The 26,703-nt window shown below is 44.8% G+C and overlaps 1 long non-coding RNA gene across 1 annotated transcript in view; it reads right to left on the reverse strand.

Annotated features, from left to right (window-relative positions):
• Positions 1-26,703, reverse strand: part of LOC141089329 (uncharacterized) — a 68,651-nt gene that overhangs the window by 13,049 nt on the left and 28,899 nt on the right. Inside the window, exon 2 of the long non-coding RNA XR_012232249.1 lies at positions 6,227-6,455. This is a non-coding gene — a long non-coding RNA (uncharacterized lncRNA). The remainder of the gene's footprint in view (positions 1-6,226; positions 6,456-26,703) is intronic.

Genomic DNA, 26,703 nt, shown 5'->3' on the forward strand with positions numbered 1-26,703 from the left:
ATAGTATTAGATACACGGCTCAGCAGACAGTATCACACAGAATAGGATTAGATACACAGCTCAGCAGTCAGTATCTCACAGGATAGGATTAGATGCACAGTTTTTATGTGCAATATAATCATTATAATTTGTTATAACTACCCACAGTTGGTTACTATGCCCAGGCAATGCTGGGCTCTTCAGCTAGTTGTTTATAATTATACAGCATGCTTTGTAGGATGCAATATTATTGCTATGCTGTCCAAATAGAAAGCAATATACAGATTCATAAGACGGAATTTTTGACATTTGATCCATATTTATATCTGCAGAGTGGTAGAAAATGTTGAGAATGCAAATGACAATACAGTAAAACAATAAGGCTACGTCCAGTAACCGGCAGCACTTTGAACGCAGCACATGTACGCTGTGTCCAAAGCGCTGCCGGCTTTAGAATGCAGGTGATTCCGCATGTGTTCATTGAATCGTGCGGAATCACCGCTTCCAATACACTGGACTGGGGATATTTATCTTGTGGAGAGTGAGCGACTCCGCAAGATAAATACACATGTTGTGGTCTGGAAAGACGCACCGCATGTCCGTCTCCACAGGGAAGCCGTGGGAGCCAGTGCACCCATAGTGGGCATGGGATTTCTTGAAAGCCCATCCACTATGCTGTAACATCTGGCCCCTACAGGTTTCAAATAAATCTGTGTGTATTTTTCTATATATAAGGGATATTTATACAGAGGGCTAAAATTATAAACTTGGACAAAGTCGAAGGCCAACCTTGATCTCTATTAAAAAAATGTCTACAATTGAAGTTTTTCCTTATCATCAATGAATAATGAACATTTTATATGGAAACAAACTTAAAGGAGTTATTACACGAATAAAGTACATTTTAATTAAAAGATCTTATAATAAAACTAGCTGAAGAGCCCGGCTTTGCCTGGGCATAGTAACCAACTTTGGTTAGTTATAACAAATTATAATGATTATATTGCACATAAAAGCATTTCACATCATATATTCAACACTACAGATTTGCATCACAAATTAACTAAACGATTACCCAAGTGTTGATAGTATTTTATTTTCAACTCACTCAAGGTTTTTGGTTTTTCCTTTCGGTGCAAAGATGAACAGATTTTTGGCAGTTCCAACTCTTGAACAGACCACGTAAAGTTGACCATGAGAAAAGCATGGAGATTGCAAATCGATACCTACTACTTTCAAGGACTGTCCCTGAGCATTGTTAATGGACATTGCAAATAGCAGTTGAACTGGAAACTGGAGGCGTTTAAAATCAAAAAACAAATCAGATGGAATGAGTGGAATTCTTGGAATGAAAATGTCCTGTCCTTTGGCACATCCTGTTTCTGAGCTGTGTATCTAACCCTATCCTGTGTGATAATGTCTGCTGAGCTGTGTACCTAATCCTCTCCCGTGTGATACTTTCTGCTCAGCCGTGTATCTAATCCTATCCTGTGTGATACTGACTGCTGAGCTGTGTATCTAATCCTATCCTGTGTGTTACTAACTGCTCAGCCATGTATCTAATCCTATCCTGTGTGATACTGACTGCTGAGCAGTGTATCTAATCCTATCCTGTGTATTACTAACTGCTCAGCCATGTATGTAATCCTATCCTGTGTGATACTGACTGCTGAGACGTGTATCTAATCCTATCCTGTGTGATACTGACTGCTGAGCCGTGTATCTAATACTATTCTGTGTGATACTGTGTGCTGAGCTGTGTATGTAATCCTATCCTGTGTGATACTGACTGCTGAGCTGTGTATCTAATCCTGTCCTGTGTGATACTGACTGCTGAGCCATGTGTCTAATCCTCTCCTGTGTGATACTGCCTGCTGAGCTGTGTATCTAATCCTATCCTGTGTGATACTGCTGAGCTGTGTATCTAATCCTATTCTGTGTGATACTGACGGCTGAGCTGTGTATCTAATCCTATCCTGTGTGATACTGACTGGTGAGCTGTGTATCTAATCCTATCCTGTGTGATACTGACTGGTGAGCTGTGTATCTAATCCTGTCCTGTGTGATACTGACTGCTGAGCTGTGTATCTAATCCTAAATTTAAAAAAAAAAAAAAAATCACTCCTTCAGCAGCGTTATTAACACCACCTGAGGATAGCAAATCATGCCAGAGGATGATTTCTTTAGGACAAAGGAATGATTGGTTATATACAATTATTTCTGAGAGGAATATTATTAACAAACTTAAAAAAATAAATAAATAAATAAATAAATAAATATACCAGTATTTATTTTACTGGGGCCAAAGACAAGTCCAGAATGAGGAGAGGACTTAATGCTCTGTAGAACTACTATTTCTCTGAGTGGAGATAGAATAGAAAAGATTGAAAGAAAAAAAAAAACAAAGTCTAGGTAACTCACCTAATTTTCTAACCGCAGCACCATCGGTTTATTCCTATTAGGCCGGGGTCACACTGGCGAGGAATACGGACGAGTGAGAGGCGTTAAAAGCACGCATTACACACGGACAAATTATTCTCTATGGGGCAGCTCCCAACAGCCGTATATTTCTCGTCTGTATTCTATGGTCCGTGCCAATCGCAGCATGCTGCGATTGTCAGCGTAATACGCCAATGCAAGTCTATGGGTGCGCAAAAAATACAGATTACACACGGACCACACATGTGACTTGCGAGAAATGCGCAGGTCTTTTGGCTGGTGACAGGAAAAGGCCCAATCCATCATCAGGAAGCCTAGACATGCAAATCACCACAAATAGCGCTCCAGACATCCAGGAAGTCAGCCTCCACGGAGTACAGCAACGTCATGGCGCCATATTTCCTTAATGTGGAGATGCTCATTGTACTGGTACAGGAGCAGCCAGAACTCTGGGACTAACGGGATGCCAATTATGCAAACGGGACAAGAAAGGAGGCGTCATGGAGGCGTATATGTCGCCAGATGTTCCATGACTTTGGTGATCGGCCACGTGAGGAGCAGCAGAAACTGAGTAAGTACAAGGCCCAAAAATTATTAAAATTACCTCACAACCAAAAATGCATACAGATTCTGCCCCCCTCCCCTTCCTGTGCTTCTACTTTTTTCCTCATGAGGTGGTTAGATTTTGATGTAACACATAGTTTCACACTGCCATAATTTTGCCCAGGCCACAAGCTACAAATCATCTTCTTAGCCAACCAAGTTATTAAGTGTAGTTACTTGATACACGAACTATTCAGACCCTGTGTATCTGGCCTGGATGGGCCAATTAGATATGCCACCCTGGCTAGAAAGCACACCCCAGAAGGCCACATGCCTAGACTACTGGTAGCAAATGTGACCGATCAAATATGTGAAATTGATAATATTTCCAGTCACATTGCAGTGGAAGATGTTCTGAAACGCTGGCGCAGCATCCGGGATCAGTACCGGCGGGAACGTCAGCAGCGGTCCAGGAGTGGGGATGCGGGCTACGTAAAAAGAAAATATGTATATTATGACTGCCTCTCCTTCCTCGCCCCAATTCTGAATCTGAGACCGTAAGTAGATACCTCACACCACATTGCACCCATACTTTACAGGGCCAAAAATATTGATGTATTTTTGGCTCTGTTCTATTTCATAACAGAACTCAATCCAACCTTACGGATCGAGGAACGGGCTCAGAGACAGAGGCCATAATTGATCCTGTAGGGGATGAGGTGGCTGGCCCATCTTCTCCCCCAACAAGAAGCATGGGTGAAAAGTCATCACAAGAGAACCCATTGCCTGCCCAACAAACACCACCAGGACCGTCTGCTGCTGGGCCATCACCCATACTGGAGGAGCAGGGCAACATGAGCAGCAGCCCAACTGCCCAGATCCGGGGCTCCCCACAGGCTGCTGTAACATCCCGGCGAGGACGAAGAAGGCGGCAGTTGGCTGTTCAAGATACCAGGACCAATGTGGACACTGGGGTCCTAAATTACCTATCTACAGTCAATGCAGATGATGGGGAGGAGGCCTACTCACGTAGCCTTGCCCTTTATCTCCGTGCCCTTTCCCGTGAGGTGAGGTTCCGTATTCGAGGATGTTTTCAGATCCTGCTTGATGCAAGCACACCCCCCAATACCCCATATGAGCTTTTTGAATATCTGGAGAGGTGGCAGCTTTCCCCCAGAAATCTTATGTGCATGAGACCACCCACACAGATGCTTGTTCAAGCAGGGTCTGAACATCCTCAAATACGTGGCCCTACACCTCACCCCCTTCCTCCCCCTACCCAACCTTCCCTACAGCAGCAACATATGTCTGCCTCTAGCCAACCCCACCAATATGGCCACTTTTTCCCACCCAGTATTGGAGGCTGGTCCCAACCTGGTTGGGGACGACATGGCTATATTGGTGGGTACGAGACACGGGCCTACCCGCCCCAACAAGAAGCCCCTCAGCAGTATTACTCTTGCCACTACCCCCAACAATCACAGGAGGAAGGTCAGTACCAACATCATGGGGAACAGTATGCCCCCACATAGGGCAATGTTGGTCTAAATAGTCAGCAGCAACCACAGGCTGCTCTTCCGCCTTCTCCTTCCCCAACATTCTACAATTTATAAGTGGCTACAAACATGCAAATTGTTGATGCATACTGTACATCAGTGTCCATAAGCGGACTGATGGCAGGAGATGTCCAGTGTGTTACAACTGGTGCTAAAAATCACAATCCTAAGTAAAAAAGAGGTGCTCTACATCATCAAAATGATGAAAAAACTATAAAACGAACATTTATTATGTAGGTTTTCAAAGCATATTAATAAGCCACCATGACAGGCAAGGCTACCTTATGCGTTTCTGAGACATATTACATGTCTGTAAGAAATACAATATTTCACCGCGCTATACTGGTAAAGTCAAAGGATCAAAATAGACTACTCACTTGATAATACATAGAAAAGCCGTGCTGTCCATATAAAATTTGTAAATTTTTGGGCTGCTAACTTTCTTTCCAAATCAAGGCAAACAGCCTCAAGAACATCACGCTCTCTCTATGTATTATCAAGTGAGTATTGTAATGTGAACCTTTGAGTTTCCCTGTATAGTGCGCTGAAATATTGTCTTTTTTGCAGACATGTAATATGTCTCAGAAACGCGTAAGGTAACCTTGCCTGTCATGGTGGCTTATTAATATTATTTCAAAACATTCATAATAAATGTTTGTATTATATTTTTTATATCATTTTGAGGATGGAGACCTCCTCTTTTTGACTTTGGAATCCAATTGTCTAATGTTGCAGTGTTGTTATTGCATTATATTGTGACGACTCCTGGAGTGGACCCTCTGAGTCGTGACACCAACCCTCCCAGGGCGAGCTGACCTAGTGAAGACCACCCCCTATACAGGGAGTGTCAGGGGCAAGCCCCAGGGGGTGAGGCACCACGACTGCTGGCACCAGGCGGCCGGCTCACAGGAGACACGAGTGGGTGAGTGTGTCTGCAGGAATGTGTAAAGTGTGGACACGGGAACACGTGGTATACAGAGACTTCGTTCGTCCGGGTGTGAGTGAAGCAGGATGCGTGCAAGGAGCACGTCAGAGCTCTGAGTCAGGCAGCAGGTGTGCCAGGAGGTGTAACAGAGTACAGGAGCAGGGTGTGCGCCAGAGGGCACAACTGAGCATAAGACAGAGCGCAGGATTGGTATGTGTGCCAGGAGGCACAACAGAGTAAGAGACTGAGTACAGGATCAGAGCATGTGCCAGGAGGCACAACTGAGTATGAGACAAAGCACAGGGTCCGAGTGTGTGCCCAGAGGCACAACTGAGTATAAGACAGAGCATGGAATCAGAGTGTGTGCCAGGAGGCACAACAGAGGATGAGACAGAGTACAGGGTAAGAGCGTGTGCGGCACAACAGAGGATGAGACAGAGTACAGGGTAAGAGCGTGTGCTAGGAGGCCCAACCGAGTATGAGACAGAGTACAGTATCAGAGCATGTGCCAAGAGGCACAACAAAGTGCAAGGCAGGGGACCTGAATACAGCGCACAGCCAGGCAGGGACACGGCAGACCAAGCCAGGAAGCACAACAATTATCAGGCACCTCCCCTAGGGGGAGGTCGTCTGATATAGCACATGACTACTACTGGTTCCGGGTCAGGACCTAGCCAGAAAGCACATGACCACTACAGGTTCCGGGTTCCAGAGCCAACAATACAACAGAAAAGTATTGTTTATAATTGAAGAATTGGGAGCCAGAGTTCGGCGGCTTACGCACCCGGATATGTTTGCCATCAAGGGCCCCAATACAATTTGGAAACTGGCATTCCTCCTCAAAGTCCCTTGATATCCTCAACCTGTCGTCCATCCTGGGCTCGGGCATGACGACTTGATGTAGTCTTGTCCAGATTTCACTACATGTTGACCTGACTATGCCAGAAATGGTAGATCTTCCAATCAGAAACTCATGGTGTAGGGCAGCATAAGACAGGCCAGTGGCCAGGAAGCTGAAGAACAACAGAAAAGGAATATTTTAGAATGCACACATTTACAAAACAAACAGGTCCAAACATAACAAACTTGGTAGGATTTCAGAGCAAATAACACACACATCTTTGTTTGCACAATGAGTTAGTGATATTCAGTACATATTACACATAACATTCTGGTCTGTAAGTTGACACATAAGTGGACTAAGATGAGGGCATAAAAGTTCCTCCTAGAAGCAAAAAATACATACTTTGGCCAACACATCTTGAACATAGAGAATGTGGTTGTGTAGTACATACCGTATTGTGAGTAGAAGTCGCTCCTCTGCAGATATGGCTTTGCGCATCCTTGTGTCCTGAAAGGTGATCCCAGGGCGCACTGTCTCCAAGAGTCTATCAAATGTTGCAAGGCTCATGCGACAGTATTGGTAAAATTTAGCCAGATGCTCGCGCAGAGAAGAATAGAGGCGGTTAAAATGACCTCTTGTGAGTCGTTGCCTCAAAAGTGGATGTACCCACATGCGTCTCCTCCTCCGCGGATCCACTATCACTGTTGGCAGGCCTCAAAACCGTTAAATGTCCATTTTGCAAGGCTGCGAGAAAATCTCGTCCATACGGATGCCATACGGATTACATACGGATGCTGACGTGCAAAATACGCGACCACACCTTGCTTACGGATGACATACGAGCACTATTTAGGGGTCATTCTTCCGTATTACGCCTGTAAACTACGGACCGTATTTTGCGTCGGTTAGTGTGACCCCGGCCTTACTGTGGAGCACTAATAGTTAATAAGTCTCTAAATTTAAAGGGCTTACTAGACATAAAGGAGTATGATGGAAATTAATATAATAAAAGCACATTAAAAATACTTCCCTTATAAAACATGAATAAGATCTTTTGTAACAATTAAATAATCAACCCATCAGGTATTTTATGGTGAAATTCTTTAAAAACTCCCACCGAAAAATAAATATTAACCCCTTCACGACCTTTGACGCCACGTAGGCGTCATGAAAAGTCGTGCCAGAACGACCCATGACGCCTATGTGGCGTCATGACTTTAAAGCCCCCCTGCGGGTCGGGTGACCGGGGTCACTGAAAGGTCACCCGACCCGCAGATACAGGGGGCTTTGTAATTCACCACAGGGGGCGTGGCTTCGCCCCCACGTGGCTACGATCGCTCTGATTGGCTGTTAAAAGTGAAACAGCCAATCAGAGCGATAGTAATATTTCATCAATGAAAATTGATGAAATATTACAATCCAGCCATGTCCGACGCTGCTGTAGCATCGGACATGGCTGGAGACACCAATTCCACCCCCCCCACCGGCGATCGCCCCCCCCGCAACTGAATGACAGCGGCGATCTGCCGCCGCTGTCATCATCTGCCCCCCTCCCATTCCCTCTGCTCCCCGCCAGCCTCCGATCCCCCCCTCACCCCCCCCGGTACCTCCTGAGTCCCCCCGTCCCTCCCGGTGTCCTTCGGGTCCGGATGATGGGCGCCGCCATCTTTGAGGGCCCGAATCTGCCGGCTGCAGATTCCATTCTTTCATTTTGATCACTCTCACAGTGATCAAAATGAAAGAAAAAGTAAATAAACCCCCCGATTATCACCCCCATAGGTAGGCAGAACTAATAAAATAAAGAAAATATTTTTATTTTTATTTTTCCATTAGGGTTAGGGTTAGGGTTGAAAAGAGGGTTAGGGTTAGGGTTAGGGTTGAAAAGAGGGTTAGGGTTAGGGTTAAAAAGAGGGTTAGGGTTAGGGTTGAAAAGAGGGTTAGGGTCGAAAAGAGGGTTAGGGTTAGGGTTGGAAAGAGGGTTAGGGTTGGAAAGAGGGTTAGGGTTAGGATTGGAAAGAGGGTTAGGGTTGGAAAGAGGGTTAGGGTTGGAATGAGGGTTAGGGTTGGAATGAGGGTTAGGGTTGGAATGAGGGTTAGGGTTGGAATGAGGGTTAGGGTTGGAAAGAGGGTTAGGGTTGGAATTAGGGTTAGGCTTGTGGTTAGGGTGATGGTTGGGATTAGGGTTCGGGGTCTGTTGAGGTTAGGGTTATGGTTAGGGTTGGAATTAGGGTTAGGGATGTGTTGGGGTTAGGGCTGTGGTTAGGGGTGTGTTGGGGTTAGGGCTGGAGTTAGAATTGAGGGGTTTCCACTGTTTAGGCACATCAGGGGGTCACCAAACGCGACATGGTGCAACCATTGATTCCAGCCAATTTTGCGTTCAAAAAGTTAAACGGTGCTTCCTCCCTTCCAAGCCCCGACGTGTGCCCAAACAGTGGTTTACCCCAACATATGGGGTATCAGCGTACTCAGGAAAAATTGCACAACAACTTTGGGGGTCTAATTTCTCCTGGTACCCTTGGGAAAATAAAAAATTGGGGGCTAAAAAAATATTTTTGTGGAAAAATTTTTTTTTTTAATTTTCACGTCTCTGCGTTATAAAGTTCTGTGAAGCACTTGGGGGTCCAAAGTGCTCACCAGGCATCTAGATAAGTTACTTGGGAGGTCTAGTTTCCAAAATGGGGTCACTTGTGGGGGGTTTCTATTGTTTAGGCACATCAGGGGCTCTGCAAACGTAATGACGACCTCAGACCATTCCATCAAAGTCTGCATTTCAAAACGCCACTACTTCCATTCCGAGCCCTTACGTGTGCCCAGACAATAGTTCCCCCCATATATGGGGCACCAGCGTACTCAGGACAAACTGTACAACAACTTTTGGGGTCCAATTTATCCTGCTACCCTTGTGAAAATAAAAAATTGCGCACTAAAAAATAATTTTTTGAGGGAAAAAATTTTTTTTTTATTTTCACGGCTCTGCATCATAAACTTTTGTGAAGCACAGGTGCTCACTACACATCTAGATAAGTTCCTTAGGGGGTCTAGTTTCCAAAATGGGGTCATTTGTGGGGGAGCTCCAATGTTTAGGCACACAGGGGCTCTCCAAACACGACATGGTGTCCGCTAACGATTGGAAGTAATTTGCATTTCAAAAAGTCAAATGGCGCTCCTTCCCTTCTGAGCCCTGCCGTGTGCCCAAACAGTGGTTCCCCCCCACATATGGGGTACCAGCGTACTCAGGACAAACTGTACAACAAGATTTGTGGTCCAATTTATCCTGTTAGCCTTGTGAAAATTAAAAATAATGTGCTAAAAATCATTTTTGAGGAAAAAAAAATATTTTTTATTTTCACTGCTCTGTGTTATAAACTTTTGTGAAGCACTTGGGGGTTCAAAGTGCTCCCTACATGTCTAGATAAGTTCCTTAGGGGGTCTAGTTTCCAAAATGGGGTCACTTGTGGGGGAGCTCCAATGTTTAGGTGCACAGGGGCTCTCCAAATGCGACATGGTGTCCGATAACGATTGGAGCTAATTTTCCATTCAAAAAGTCAAATGGTGCTCCTTGCCTTCCGGGCCATGCCGTGCACCCAAACAGTGGTTTATGACCACATATGAGGTATCTGTGCACTCAGGAGAAATTGCGCAACAAATTTTAGGATCCATTTTATCCTGTTGCCCATGTGAAAATGAAAAAACTGAGGCTAAAAGAAAATTTTTGTGAAAAAAAAGTATTTATTTTTTTTACAGATCAATTTGTGAAGTACCTGGGGGTTCAAAGTGATCACTATGCATCTAGATAAGTTCCTTGGGGGGTCTAGTTTCCAAAATGGGGTCACTTGTGGAGGAGCTCCAATGTTTATGCACACAGGGGCTCTCCAAACACGACATGGCAACCGCTAAATATTCCAGCATATTTTCCATTCAAAAAGTCAAATGGCGCTCCTTCCCTTCTGAGCCGTGCCGTGCGCCCAAACAGTGGTTTATGACCACATATGAGGTATCGTTGTACTCAGGAGAAATTGCCCAACAAGTTTTAGGATCCATTTTATCCTGTTTCCCATGTGAAAATGAAAAAATTTATGCTAAATTAAAATTTTCGTTGGAAAAATTAAAATGTCCATTTTTTCTTTCCACATTGCTTTAGTTCCTGTGAAACACCTGAAGGGTTAATAATCTTCTTGAATGTAGTTTTGAGTAGCTTGAGGGGTGCAGTTTTTAGAATGGTGTAACTTTTGGGTATTTTCTGCCATATAGACCCCTCAAAGTGACTTCAAATGTGAGGTGGTCCCTAAAAAAAATGGTTTTGTAAATTTTATTGTAAAAATGAGAAATCGCTGGTCAACTTTTAACCCTTATAACTTCCTAACAAAAAAATATTTTGTTTCCAAAATTGTGCTGATGTAAAGTAGACATATGGGAAATGTTATTTATTAACTATTTTGTGTCACATAACTCTCTGGTTTAACAGAATAAAAATTCAAAATTTGAAAATTGCAAAATTTTCTAAATTTTCACCAAATTTCTGATTTTTTGACAAATAAATGCAAAAATTATCAACCTAAATTTACCACTAACATGAAGCCCAATATGTCACGAAAAAACAATCTCAGAATCGCTAGGATCCGTTGAAGCGTTCCTGAGTTATTACCTCATAAAGGGACACTGGTCAGAATTGCAAAAAATGGCCAGGTCATTAAGGTCAAAATAGGCTGGGTCATGAAGGGTTTAAAAGACATCCATAAATATTGAAAAATAAATAAATACATATAACGAACTCTATTAATAAATTAAATAAAAACCTCTGTGATCTCATTAACCCCTTCACACCCGAGCCTGTTTTTGCCTTCGTGACCGGGCCAATTTTTTCAATACTGACCAGTGTCACTTTATGAGGTCATAACTCTAGAACCCTTCAACGGATCCTACTGATTCTGACATTGTTTTCTCATGACATATTGTACTTCATGATGGTGGTAAAATTTTTTAGATATGAGCTGCGCTTATTTGTCAAAAAAATCAAAATTTGGCGAAAATTTAGAAAATTTTGCAATTTTCAAACTTTTAATTTTTATGCCCTTAAATCAGAGAGTGATATCGCACAAAATAGTTAATAAATAACATTTCCCACATGTCTACTTTACATCTGCACAATTTTGGAAACATAATTTTTTTTTTTAGGAAGTTATAAGGGTTAAAAGTTGACCAGCGATTTCTCATTTTTACAACAAAATTTGCAACACCATTTTTTTTAGGGACCACCTCACATTTGAAGTGAGTTTGGGGGGTCAATATGACAGAAAATACCCAAAAGTGACACCATTCTAAAAACTGCACCTCTCAATGTACTCAAAACCACATTCAAGAAGTTTATTAACCCTTCAGGTGCTTCACATGAATGAATGGAATATGGAAGGAAAAAATAAACATTTAACTTTTTTTCACAAACATTTTACTTCAAAACCATTTTTTTTTATTTTCACAAGTGTAAAAAGAGAAAATGAACCACAAAATTTTTTGTGCAATTTCTCCCGAATACGCAGATACCCCGTATGTGGGGCTAAACCACTGTTTGAGCACACGGCAGAGCTCAGAACGGAAGGAGCGCCGTTTGACTTTTTCAATGCAGAATTGGCAGGAATTGAGATCGGATGCCATGTCGCATTTGGAGAGCCCCTGATGTACCTAAACAGTGGAAACCCCCCACAAGTGACCCCATTTTGGAAACTAGACCCCTTAAAGAACTTATCTAGATGTGTTGTGAACACTTTGAACCCCCAAGTGCTTCACAGAAGTTTATAACGTAGAGCCATGAAAATAAAAAATCATTTTTTTTTCACAAAATGACCTTTTAGCCCCCAATTTTTATTTTCACAAGGGTAACAGGAGAAATTGCACCCCAAAAGTTGTTGTCCAATTTGTCCTGAGTACGCTGATACCCCATATGTGGAAGAAAACTACTGTATGGGCACACGTCGGGGCTCGGAAGGGAAGTAGTGACGTTCTGGAATGCAGACTTTGATGGAATGGTCTGCGGGTGCCATGTGCGTTTGCAGAGCCCCTGATGTACCTAAACAGTGGAAATCCCCCACAAGTGACCCCATTTTGGAAACTAGACCCCCAAGGAACTTATCTAGATGTGTGGTGAGCACTTTGAACCCCCAAGTGTTTCAGTAAAGTTTATAATGTAGAGGCGTGAAAATAAAAAAATCATTTTTTTCCCACAAAAATGATCTTTTAGCCCCCAATTTTTATTTTCACAAGGGTAACAGGAGAAATTGGACCCTAAGAGTTGTTGTCCAATTTGTCCTGAGTACGCTGGTACCCCATATGTGGGAGAAAACTACTGTTTGGGCACACGGTGGAGCTCGGAAGGGAAGTAGTGACGTTCTGAAATGCAGACTTTGATGGAATGGTCTGCGGGTGTCATGTGCGTTTGCAGAGCCCCTGATGTACCTAAACAGTGGAAACCCCCAATTCTAATTCCAAACCTAACCCCAACACACCCCTAACCCTAATCTCAGCCCTAACCATAACCCTAACCACAAACCTAACACCAACACACCCATAACCTTAATCCCAGCACTAGCCCTAACCCTAGCCCTAACCCTAGCCCTAACCCTAGCCCTAACCCTAACCCTAACCCTAGTCCTAACCCTAGCCCTTGCCCTAGCCCTAGCCCTAACCTGTGTACCTGCTTTTTTCTTTTTTTTTCTTTACTTTTTTTTTATTTTTGTGACAAAATCGCTGCGCTGCGATCTGACTCATAGTAACACCACTTCTCCTCTGATCTCACACTGACAGATGATCAGAGGAGAAGCAGCGTTACTATGTGACAAGATCGCTGCCTGGCACACAGTAACGTGACTTCTCCTCTGATCTCACAATGACAGATGATCAGAGGTGAAGCAGCGTTACTGTGTGACAAGATCGCTGCCTGACACAGCTGTGCCAGGCAGCGATCAGCTGTGCCAGGCAGCGATCTAGTCACACAGTAACGCTGCTTCACCTCTGATCATCTGTCAGTGTTAGATCAGAGGAGAAGCCGCGTTACAATGAGTGAGATCGCCGGGAAACAAGCAGCTTTCCCAGCGATCGCTCCCATTGGCTGCTGTGACGCTGACGTCATCAGGACCTGAACCAATCAGGTCTCGATGACGTCGGGGGTCCCAGCATTCATTGTGCACCGGGATCCCCGCTTTGTAAGGTATGTGGGGGTCCCGGGGGGCACAAAACCGCCGACAGTAGATAAACGTCGGCGCTGCACAAAGCCCAGCAAGCGCCAACGTTTATCTACTGTGGGCGGTCGGGAAGCGGTTAAGACCCTGTGGTTTGAGGCTTCTTAATTTATAGATCCAATATACCTCTTTCCTGTTTAATTTCATAATCCTATTTGGAATATGAGCAGGGATATGATCAATAGGAATATTTTTTAACTTATCAAAATCTTTATTATGAACTAAGGTATAATGTCTCGAAAGACCATGGGTAAGAAGACCTTTTTTATGTTGTGTCTGTGGGAATTCAGACGGAGATGAAGTTGTTGTTTAGTTCTTCCTATGCATTGCTTTCTGCAGGGGCATTCAATCATATAAATAACAAATTCAGAATTACAGTTTAGGAAGTAGGGTATATTGAATTTCTCTTTAGTGGAAAAGGAGATAATATCCATCATCTTAGGCCCAATACTCTGGCAGCATAAACAGTTCTAAAGTATCACATTTAAAAGCCCCTTTAATAGTGTTTGAAATATGCCTCTCATGGCTGTTGGTTACTGACTTGAGGCGACTAGGTGCTATGATGCTCCTGATAGTAGGTGCTCTACGGTACGTTATTCCAGGATTTCTTGGGAGGATTTTACTGAGGACAGGGTCATCAAGTAGGATGGACCAATTTTTCTGTAAAACCTCGCGGATTTCCTTGTGTTGATTGCTATATTGAGTTATAAAATTCATGCAAAATTTATTATCAGTTCCATTTTTAACATTATTCTCTAACAGCGCTGTCTGTTTTAGTTTCATAGAATTTTTATAGGCTCGTTTTACCAGATGTGAGGGATATTTCTGGGTTAAACATTTTTTTCTGAGAATAGCAGACTGATGTTTAAAATCAGTATCAGTGGTACAGTTCTTTCTGATATGGCGAAATTGATTGTTGGGGATATTTTTCAGCCATTTAGGATAGTGCCCACTGCTGAAGTGGATATAGCTATTAGAGTCAACTTTCTTAAAAAAGGTTTTACTACAGATCTTGTTATTTTCTACGAAAAGAGTGACATCTGAAAAGTTAATGCTAAAAACATCATAAAAAGCAGTAAAGGAGATACCCCAGTATCTATATTTTTTATTTTTTATTAATAAAACATTTATTTTTAATTGATTAAAATTTAGATCCTTGCAATTTAATTTTTAACTAATGGTTTATTTCAACATATGTCTCTTCCACATTGGATACACTTGCAGGAACCTGTTAGCATAGCCGAGTGGTCTAATTGCCAGGCAGCAGATCTGGAGGAAGCTGAGGCATATCTCTAGGAGTTTGTGTCCGAGATTTGCTTTTCTTGCTCAGTATATATGTGCTTTTTAATTTTTGTTATATGTTTTTTTTTTCCTTTTATTCAACAACCTGTGAAATTAAAATAGACATGTCAATATAAGAACAGCTTGTAACTATTACTATGAATTTTTATACTGTCTGCTAACTATGAACTTTGACATGTGTCATCTGACTGTTTGGAGCTCATTTTTTTAAATCTGTGTGTACTTAATGCACCACCTATGTATGCTTCATGTGGTATCTCCTGAAGAAGAGGTTGCAAAAAACCTTGAAACACATAGAATAAACCACTGTCAAACTTTATCAACCTTCTGGAATTTCATCATTTGGGCAGCGTGGACGAAATCCAAGTATTCCTTTGCAGAGCTCTGTTTCAGATAGTCGGTGACTGACTTGTGGATCTGCAGCAGCCCTTATCTATACATGCCTTGAATATCTACTACCAGGTGAGCAGTTTTTTGTCAAACCACTTACTTTATTTGTGGGGTAAGACCCTATATTGCGCTTGTGTCTCCCTCTTTCCTCACAATACTTATTCCTATCCAGTGTGATACTGACTGCTGAGCCGTGTATCTAATCCTATCCTGTGTGATACTGACTGGTGAGCTGTGTATCTAATCCTGTCCTGTGTGATACTGACTGCTGAGCTGTGTATCTAATCTTATCCTGTGTGATACTGGGCTCCCCCTGCAGTCAGTGTCAGAGGGTGGTCTATGTTGGCACTGTAATAAATTGTGTTATTTCCAGCTTTACAGAAGGACGATAACACCATAGAAATGATAAGAATAATAGGCCAAATTGTTTGGTGAATTGGAACGCATGGGGTTAAAATTTCGCCTCACAACATAGCTTAAGACGCTTTCGGGGTCCAGACGTGTGACTGTGCAAAATTTTGTGGCTGTAGCTGCAACGGTGCAGATGCCAATCCCGGACATACACACATACATACAAACATACACACACACACATTGAGCTTTATATATTAGATTAAAACATAATCACAAATGGGGCAGACTGGAATAATATAATATGTTATGTAACAGTAGTATAAATCATATGGCTGAATAACCTAATTTAAATACACAATAGCAAAGGATAAAAAAATGTAAATTAATAAATATAGATAATTAGATATGATGCCAAAACAAAAGTGCCCCCAAACACAGTATGATACCCCCATGATGAATTCCTGCACAGTACCCTCCACATGCACAATATGTTGACCCTACTGTACCCCCCAGCAAACTATGGTGACTCCAACACTGTACAATCTCCAACCTGTATTCCCCACACAGAAAAATGGATCACACATAATCCTCCATACAGGATAATAGCCACACATAGTTCTCAATACAGTATAATGGCTCCAGTTGGTCCTTTATACAGTATAATAGCCTCACGTTGCCTTTCATACAGTATAATGGCTTCACATAGTCCTCCATACAGAATAATGGGCCCATAATAGTTCTCAATACAATAGCCTCATATACAGTATAATGGCCCCACATAGTCATCTATACAGTATAATGGTCCCACATAGTCCTCCATACAATATAATGGCACCACACAGTCCTTCACACAGAATAATGGGCACCACAGTCTTCCATACAGTATAACACGCCATCGTTACTCCACTACTAAAGAAACCTGCTCTCGACCCATCCTGCACAAACAACTACAGACCAGTCTCCAATCTCCCCTTCATCTCTAAACTTTTGGAACGCCTAGTTTACTCCCGCCTTACCCGTTACCTCTCCATTCACTCCCTTCTAGACCCTTCACAGTCCGGCTTCCGCCCCCTACATTCGACTGAAACTGCACTCATCAAAGTGACCAATGACCTTCTGACAGCAAAACGTAACGGTGACCACTCTCTGCTCATTCTTCTTGACCTATCTGCAGCTTTCGATACTGTTGACCACCATCTCCTACTCTCTAGGCTCCAGTCACTACGCATTAAGGACACTGCACTCTCCTGGTTCTCTTCCTATCTCTCTGACCGCTCCTTCAGTGTTTTGTTCTCTGGCTCCACGTCATCTCCTCTTCCTCTTGCTGTCTGGGTACCTCAGGGCTCAGTCCTTGGCCCCCTTCTTTTCTCTCTCTACACGGCCCCAATTGGACAGACCATCAGCAGATTTGGCTTTCAGTACCATCTTTATGCTGATGACACACAACTATACACGTCTTCCCCCGACCTTACCCCCGCTGTACTACAGAACGCCAGTGACTGTCTGTCCGCAGTCTCCAATATCATGTCCGCTCTCTATCTGAAACTCAACCTCTCCAAAACTGAACTTCTTCTGCTCCCGCCGTCTACTAACCTCCCTAAATCTGACATTTCCTTCTCCGTGGGTGGTACCACAATAACACCCCGGCAGCTGGTGCGCTGTCTGGGTGTTATGTTTGACACCAATCTCTCCTTTACATCCCATATACAATCCCATGCCCGCTCTTGCCGCTTACACCTAAAGAACATCTCTAGAATCCGCCCTTTTCTCACTATGGAAACAACAAAAACCCTCACTGTTGCATTGATCCACTCTCGCCTGGATTACTGCAACGCTCTATTAATTGGCCTCCCCGTCACTTGACTATCCCCTCTCCAGTCCATACTCAATGCAGCAGCCAGGATCGTCCATCTGGGTAATCGGTACTCGGACGCGTCCGCTCTTCGCCAGTCCTTACATTGGCTGCCCATTCATTATAGGATCCAATTCAAAGTACTTGTTCTCACCCACAAAGCTCTCCACAGTGCGGCACCCCCTTACATCTCTTCTCTCATTTCTGTCTATCGGCCTAGCCGATCGCTGCGCTCTGCAAATGACTTTCGACTAACCTCTGCACTAATCCGTACCTCCCACTCCCGACTCCAAGACTTCTCCTGTGCTGCTCCTATCCTCTGGAATGCTCTACCCCAAGAAATCAGGACTATCCACAATTTGCATAGTTTTAGGCGCTCCCTCAAAACACACCTGTTCAGAGCGGCCTATCACATTCACTAATCAAAGTCATTCTCTGTGTAAGTGTGCGTGCGTAGCCCATTCACTATCTCCATCCATCCTTCACTCCTGCAAGATGGCTGGACCTTCATTGTAAATACACCATTGTAAATACACACCTGTACTCTGTATCTCCCTCACCTCATTGTAGATTGTACGCTCTCACGAGCAGGGTCGTCTTATTTCGTCTTATTTTGCTTTAATTATTGTATTGTTAGCGTTGTTACTTATGACTTGTGTTTTGAAACTGTTAAACTGTAAAGCGCTGCGGAATATGTTGGCGCTATATAAATAAAGATTATTATTATTATTATTATTATTATTATTATTATTATTATAATGGCCCCACATAGTCCTCCATATGAAATAATGGCCCCACCTAGTCTTCCATGCAGAATAACGGCCCCACATAGCTCTTTATACAGTATATAGGCCCCATATAGTCCCCCATACAGAATAACGGGGCCCACATAGTCCTCCATACAGTACATTGGGCCAATATAGCCCTCCATACAGAGTAATGGGCCCAACATAGTTGCCCATACAGAATAATGGGTCATCGTAGTCTTCTATTATTATTATGCATTTATATAGCGCCATTTATTCCATGGCGCTTTACATGTGAAAAGGGGAAATATAGACAAGTATAATAAACATGTGTAAGACAAGGGACACACAAGTACATAAGGAGAGGGGACCCTGCCTGCGACGGCTCACAGTCTACAGGGATGGGTGAGGATACAGTAGGAGAGGGTCTTCTATAAAGTATAATGGCCCAAAATAGTGATTTATACAGTATAACATCCCCACATAGTCATCCATATAGTATAATGGGCCCCACACTAAAAAAAAATAATAAATACTCCTCTCTCCTCATTCCCCCCTGCTCCGGTCTCCTCAGCATCTTTGGAAGCTCTGACAACATCGCTCCTGCTGCACTGAGAAATCAGATGCAGAGGAAGAAAGATAGCAGAGGAAGCGTGAGCTGACGGTTCCCTCATCTATAATTGCTCTCAAATGTATCAGCCTCCAGTATGTAAAATCAATTGAAAGTGCATTTCCGGGCAGGTGGGAGACAGTGTTTACGTTTCAGGCCAAATATAATTTCTCTGCTGGCCAGATTTAACATGTGTTGTCACACCTTGGGACTGTGGGCACTAACCGGGTCCCTAAAACTAGGGGTACCCTAGTCTAACCCTGTCCCCCGGATTACTCCTGAAGGTGGAGATGCCGGGTTAACATGACTTGCTGTGCTCTTATATCAACCTTTATCTGTCCCCTCCCCCACCTAAGTTGGTCGGAAGCCAAAGTGTATAGCAATACACTAACAAAAAAAGGGAAAATGGACAGAGATAAATGAAAATAACTATGATACAAAATGCATTCACGAAACAACAGAGTGGAACACGAGTGCGTTAAAGGGGATGTGCATACAAACAAAACTCCAAGCAAGGAGCTCCTAAACAAATTACCAAACATCAATTCCAACCACAAACTACACCTCCAGCTCATAACCAGGCAGTAAAAACTAACACTGGCAATTCATACTGTGAAGATCTGAAGTTATGGGTTGTAATAATCACCTAGGCAGGTTAACGACACAACTATTTTTATTCCATAAAATCCATGGTTGTACAACAAATCCATGTAGCCAGCATACAATGTCCTCAGTCCACAAGTTCCCAGTCTGGGATCTGTAATCTCCAAAACTCCATAGTCCATTGATTCATTCATCCCAGCTCGGATCTTCTCACATCGAAGTCACTCCAACCACTGCCTGATTCAACCCCTGTGTCAATTTCTTCCTCCCCCTTAAACATTATTCTTTATCTCACAGAGCAAAGCATATTCTTTTACATGGGGCTGTATGTGAGACCCCCTGTGGTGACTGCTCCCCTGGGTCTATTATTTCCATCCACACAATGGGCCTAGGAGTGGGAGTACAATGGTGTGAAACCTTGAGATACAAAGGGGATTGATAGGATGACTGGTTTACATTTAACTTTAGCAATCTACTTTCTGGCCTTAGGGGCCTGTCACACATAGCGAGATCGCTAGCAAGATCGCTGATTTTGTGACGCCTCAGCGCTCTCGCTAGCAATCTCACTGTGTGTGGCACGCATCAGCGACTGGCCCCCCCCTGCCGGGTATCGCTGATTGTGCAGGAATGTCCTGGGCCATTTTTTGATCGTTGGTCTCCCGCTGGCAAGCACTCATCGTGTGGCAGCGGGAGACCAACGATCAGCGAGCTCCCAGTACTGTAAGCAGATGTTGGGAGCTGGTATCCAAGGTAAGCAGCGGGTAACTAAGTGCCGCGCGCTTAGTTACCCGATATTTACCTTGGATACCAGCTCTCTGTGCGAGCACGCTGGTATCCAAGGTACACAGCACGTAACTAAGCAACATGCGCGCTTAGTTACCCGATATTTACCTTGGATACCAGCGTCCTCGCTGGTCCTGATCGCTGGTGTGTCTGCCTGTTTGGCAGCTCACCAGCGATCATGTAGTGATGCACCAGCGATCCTGACCAGGTCGTCTCGTTGTCGGGATCGCTGGTGCATCGTTTGGTGTGACGGGACCCTATGGTATACATAAGATCTAGCCTGCTCTTCTTCCTCTGCTTACTGTCACTGAATGGAACATTGATTCTTGAGGATGAACTGACAAGCAAGCAAATCACTAATAAAACACAGCAAGAAAATATCTAATAAAACACAACAATAATGGTGCTCCGTGCTGGAAAAAGTCTCTATCTCAGAGCTGTTGACTTGGCTCTACGTCTATTTGTCCTATAGTCTTTAGTAAACGGCCATATCCTCACATTCCTCCCCCACTTTTTTCAGCATGGACATGAATGTAAGAGGTTTCACCTTCATGAGAATGAAACTTTGTATCATCCAGTTTCCTCAAGGCATATGTGGTGCTTGCAGGTAAGCAGGATGCAGTGACGAGTCGCGAGACAATTTGGTGCTTTCTATAGTAACGTTTATAAGACTAGAGGGAACTTTCCTCAGTCACGGCCTGATCATCAAAAGGGGTAACACGGATTGCCCTTGCAGGGGTTCTATACAAGCAAACACAAACGGGTAGAACACGACTACTACCGGCAGTAGCCGGTCACTATAGGGCCATGGTATGGCCGACTATGGGTCCTTAATTATATAGCCAACTTAGCCGTCCAGACGTCCCTCGCCATTCGCGATGGTGGTCTTTTGGCGTAGTAGTCGCTGGGCCCAGCTGCTGAGGCTTTGATGAAGTCTTCTCGCACTCCGGTGCGCTGATGACACTGGAGCCCCACAGGCCCTGGCAGAGTCCTTGTACGGATGAACCGCAGCCCCTGGACTGGGGCAAGCGGTGGCTATGCGGGGAGGCGGGTGATAGGCCACCTGTGCAACTAGCAGCTGCGACGGGGACTCCGCGGTGAGAAAAAAGGCCCAGCCCTTGCCACGGAGCGGGACAGTGGTGGCCGCCGATGGCACTGGACTTGCCGCGGTCCCGGGTGAGAGCAGGGCGGCTGCAGGTGGTGGGAGACAGGCCGCAGCCGTTAGCTGGGGAGAGGCAGCAGCGGCCGCGAGCTGAGCTAAGGCGGCAGCGGCCGCAGGCTGGAGCGGGGCAGCAGGTCTCGGACGGTCGTCCTGGCACCGTCCCTCTGATGTCCTCTGTGAGTGTCTCCCCTGGCACTGGTAAGTCGCTCTGGCTCTCAGTCGCTCCCACGGTCTCCTGCTGCTTCTGTCCCGGTCTGCTGACACATTGTCACGGGAATTCCCCGCCTCCTTTATACTGGTCCCTCCCCCAGCCCATCTGTCTGTCACAACGGTCCGTCCCCGAACTCTGTCCCCCGGGGACAGTTTACCCCGGAACCTAGATGACGTGACGGCTCCCTTGGTTCCGGCCCAGACTCTCGACTGGGGCCATTCCTCCCACACATATTCCATGTGGTCCTTGCAAATAAACTCCTACAGTCCCCATTCTGCCCTGGTGTACATTAGCATAGAAGACATCTCCAGCTGGTCTCATATGATTTTTCAGATCCTGCCAACTCCCCGATAGGGGAAGCCCTGAGACGAGGACTCTGTATTTAGCTAGCTGGCACAGGTGTCTGTTTCTCCAGCGGTGTTCTCCATATCCTCCCCCTGATCCACGGTTGGACCTGGGAAACTCCACATGTACCTGATGGGAACTGAACTTGTATCTATTGCGTCCAACCCCAAAGTGCTGACCCCCAGATGGGGGGATGGGGTGGCCTGGTAAATAATGTTCTGGGGGGCCAGTATTTGGGCTGACCAGGGTGATGGTAGACCCAGAGTCCCTGGGCCCCCTCCCTGATGTCATTTACCTCCCCCAGGTCACATTCCTTCGTGGCAAAAGTCATTACATTTTGCATTTTGGCAGGGGAATGGTCAGCATGTTGAGATTGTTCAGTTCCTTCTAGGCTGATGCAGTGTGAACTGGTCCTTGGCTTTGGGTTACGACATTGGCCCAGTGGCACACCAACCCTGCACCTAGATTGTTTCCCAGCAACACATCTACTGGTAGGTGCCGCACTACTCCTACATCCACCATTCCATGACTGTGACCCCAGTCAAAATGCAGTCGGGCCCCCCAAATGTTCAGAGATTCTCCTCCGGCTATGTTGACTAACATCCGGCTGCCGTGAACAATCCACTGGTCCGGTACTAGATGTTCTTTGATCAATGTAACAGAGGTTCTGGAGTCATGGAGCCCCGCAGCCTCCACGCCCTCTACCCAGACCGGCTGCAGATGCTGGTTCATGGTCGCTGAGGTATCCCATCTTGTCCTGGACACTTGTCCTTGTACCACATATGCCTCTTCCTCTTCCGGTCGTGGTAGTGGGATCCTCGCTCCTTCAGCATTCCAGCCCCATTGTAGCACAGTTTTCTCCGGTTGATGACGAGGATGGTGTGGGCTAGAAAGTTCCCAGCATTCACTGGCAAAGTGTCCCTTGCATCCACAGTTATGGCAGCTTAACCCTCCATACCCAGATGTGGGCTGCACTGGGGGGCTTGGGAAATCTCACCCTCTTTGCACAGTCTGAAATCCCCTCCATTCCTCCTCTTGCCAGTCCATGGGTCTCGATGGTCTCCATGTAAGCTCCAGTGCGCAACTCGCTTCTTTCACATAGCCCAGGTCGATTAGCAGATGATCATCAGCCAATCTTGCAGCCTCATCCAAGCTGAATGATTTTCTCTCCGCCTTCCATTAATTTAAGTCACCTGAATATGTCCAAGACAGGTTCTGCTTCCCAAGCCACCAGTCGTACTATTCACTGGCTGCTTGCTACTGTATATGTAGTGTGTTAGCAAACTCCCAATGTTTGTGTGCTCCGGACTTGTCAGTCTCCCGAAACCTCCTCCAATAGGTTTCAGGCGTGAAGGCATACCTCTCTAGTAATGTGCTGCAAATGTTAGAGTAACATCTCTGGTCCCCAGAAGACATGTTATTGAAAGCTTCTCTTGCTTTTCCAGTCAGGCAAGCACTCAAAAATCTGGGCCATTCACTGACTGACATCTCATGTAGTAGGCAGAGGTTCTCAAATAACCGGAGATGTTCATCAATATCCGAGGTGTCCTCATTGAACTGTGGTACATTCTGGTACCTTAAAGATGGGGGCCAATATCGCCTGTAATCCACTGTCCTCTGTGCGGTGGCTGGTGGGGTTATTGTTACATGCACACCCAGATATTTGCATAACACTGCTGCCTGCCCTATCTCCGTGGCCAGCTCTCCTAGCGCATCCAGCATCCGTCTCGGCCATCTGGATGTCGGCCCTAAGCTGTGGTCCCTCCTCATGTTGTTGTTCACGGTCCCAGTCGTCCAAACATTGTTGCCTGCTTGTCCTCCGGCAACCACTCTAGCTCTCTCTCAGAGCAAAGCGTTCTCTGCTCATCTTTCTTGAGCCTCTTGTAGATGTAGTCTGCCATCTCTTCTGCCACATCACAACTCAGTTACTTTCCCTGGTATGCTGTCCAGTGATCCCACCAGCTGCCACCACTTGTGAAGATCTGAGGTTGTGAGTTATAATAATCACCTAGGCACGTTAACTATGCAACTATTTTTATTCCATAAAAACCATGGTTTTAGAACAAATCAATGTAGTTGGCCAACATACAATGTGCTCAGTCCACAAGTTCCCAGTCTGAGATCTGAGATCTCCAAAACTCTGTATCGGTGCTCCGTGCTGGAAAAAGTCGCTATCTCAGAGCTGTGGACTGGGCTCTACATCCATTTGTCCTATAGTCTTTAGTAAGCGGCCATATCCTCACACATACGTTCCAGAGGTGAGCATATATAGCAGAAGGGAGTGCACAACACTGAACAGCTGAGACAATCCATGTAGGAAAGCTCCAGGAGCTTCAACTGAACAGATCAACCTGGGCTGCTAGCAAGAAAAAAACTGCACTGTTTAATAAAATGGTGAAGTACTTCTCACCAGTGCAGGAGTGCTGGCCGCTATCGGTCACGGTATCCCCGTGACATGTGTGCTCTACATAAGCATACCAAAAACTGAGGCCTACTGAAAAGTGTCACACTTCTAGTATATTTCTACAGGGCCTAGTAACTAATGTATGCAGGTTTCAAAAATTGCTGAATACCCTAATGCAGGACAGACAAGGTGTACAGCAGCAATAAACTAGGTATTCATCAATTCCATTTATATTGTGCAAAATTACATTTTAATATTCATGCATCAAATTTGCATGCAAGTCAGTAAAATAATGATAACATAAAATAATTTTTTTTCCCTTTTATGTCTGAAATATTGCATTCTAAGATCTTAACACTATAGTAGCGCAAAATACCACTGCACGCACGCATATAAGCAATTAAAGTTTAATTGACAAATCAGCATGTGCAAATAGAGAGGACAGCAAGTGTTTTGGTTTGTCCCAGACTTTGATCACAGACTAGTCCATGCTCTATGATGGATAGCAGATACAAGGGCTAATTGGCCCATAGCAGTCAGTCCCTGTATCTGCACAGATATTAGGACATTGGCTGTGAACTTGTGAACATTGACTGTCCTTTCTATTTGCACATACTGACTTATAAATAAAACTTTAATTGCATATTTAAGTGAGTGTTGTATTTTGTATTATTGTTTGGCAGGACTTGCCCTACTACAGAGAACCACTGTTTTCTAGATACAAATGCTGACCAATTTGATTCAACACTAAAATGCTCGGGTGTGCATCGCTCGGGTCGAGCAAATTGGAATGATCGGATGCTCGACCCGAGCAATGTGCCCAATGTAAGTCTATGGGAAACTCAAGCATTTTTCCAGCACCCCCCCCCCCTCAGCGGTCTGTAGAGGGACTAGAAATTGTAGAAATCAATGGGAACAGTGCTCAAAAAACATGGGAACAGCATAGAGATCTCTGGAAGCATTTTTGACTCTTAAGGTACTGTCACACTTAGCGATGTACCAGCGATCCCGACCAGCGATATGACGCGGTCAGGATCGCTGGTACATCGCTAAGTGGTCGCTAGTGAGCTGCCACATAGGCAGATCTCACTAGCGCTGGGGACGGGGGTCGCTACTTACCTGTCACACCAGGCGATCCTGCGTCCTCCCGCCCGGCTCCACAGTCCAGCCTGTTCTCGCGCGATCAGCGATAACCAGCGGGGGAGCCGGTCGTAGGTAAGTATCAGACATAGCGATATCGCTAGCAATATCGCTATAACGTCACTAGTTATAGCGATATTGCTAGCGATATCTCTTAGTGTGACAGGCCCTTTAGGTCACTGCTGTGAACAATGTTGTCAGAGTCTTATGCCACTTTTACAGACTCACAATAAAATATACAAAAACGAAACCAAAATGGATTTTCCTGGGAAATATGTTAAGGAACATCCTTTCCAGGGTAATGACTTGTATATAAGGCAAAATAAACAACCAAAAACAAAAATGCTCCTCCACACCTTGGGCTATGTTCACACATAGCGTTTTTTTATGTTTTTTTGAACTTTAGCATTGCTTTCAACCAAGCCAAATGCATACAGTGGGAAATGTCATTTTAACATTTTACAACCTTATCTGGCCATGTGGTGTGTGACACATTATCAGACACATCCTGTTTCGTTTATGAAGGAGTGACTCTGAGAGTCACAAAGCCTATTTATATAGGGCCATCAGGTGGCCTTAATTCTTAAAGGACCAGCAGTCGGCCTTCATTATTCTTAGAGAGCCATCAGCAGGCTATGCTTTGTTGTTCCCATTATTAAACAGTGGGTCTCCTATACTGTTGTTGCGTATGCAATGTGTGGCAGGGCTGCCCAAAATTTGGACGCACCCCAATACCCCTTTGAAGAGGCGTACAGGAGGGCCTCCTGAAAAAATGTTCCTATTATTAGGAAGTGGGTCTCCCATAGTGTTTACTTAGGCTACTTTCACACATCCGTTTTTTTAAATCCGGCATGATGCGGCGAAATTTGTGTAAACCGGATCCGGAATTGGATCCGGTTTTTTCACATAGAATGTAATGATCGCCGCATCATGCCGGATGGACATGCGGCGCCTCCGGGTTTTGCCGGATACGGCAAACATGCGCCGTCCGGCGTCTGCAAAAAACGTTGGCTGCAACTTTTTTTGCAGCGCCGGACCGGCTTTTTCAACTGCGCATGCCCGGGCACTATGAGTTTTAACCCCACAAGTGCCCGGCGCGCATCTCTCTCTCTCTCCCCCTCCCCTTCTCTCTCTCCCTCTCTCTCTCTCTCTCTCTCTCTCTCTCTCTCTCTCCATACGCTCCATACCTTTCTTTGGCTGGCTCTCTCGTCCCCCTCTGTCTCTCTGGCTGCTCTCTCATCCCCCGCTGTCTCTCTGGCTGCTCTCTCGTCCCCCGCTGTCTC

Source organism: Dendrobates tinctorius, unplaced genomic scaffold (assembly GCF_039654945.1).
Source record: "Dendrobates tinctorius isolate UK_male_01 unplaced genomic scaffold, ASM3965494v1 ptg000045l, whole genome shotgun sequence".
Taxonomy (NCBI): Eukaryota; Metazoa; Chordata; class Amphibia; order Anura; family Dendrobatidae; genus Dendrobates; species Dendrobates tinctorius.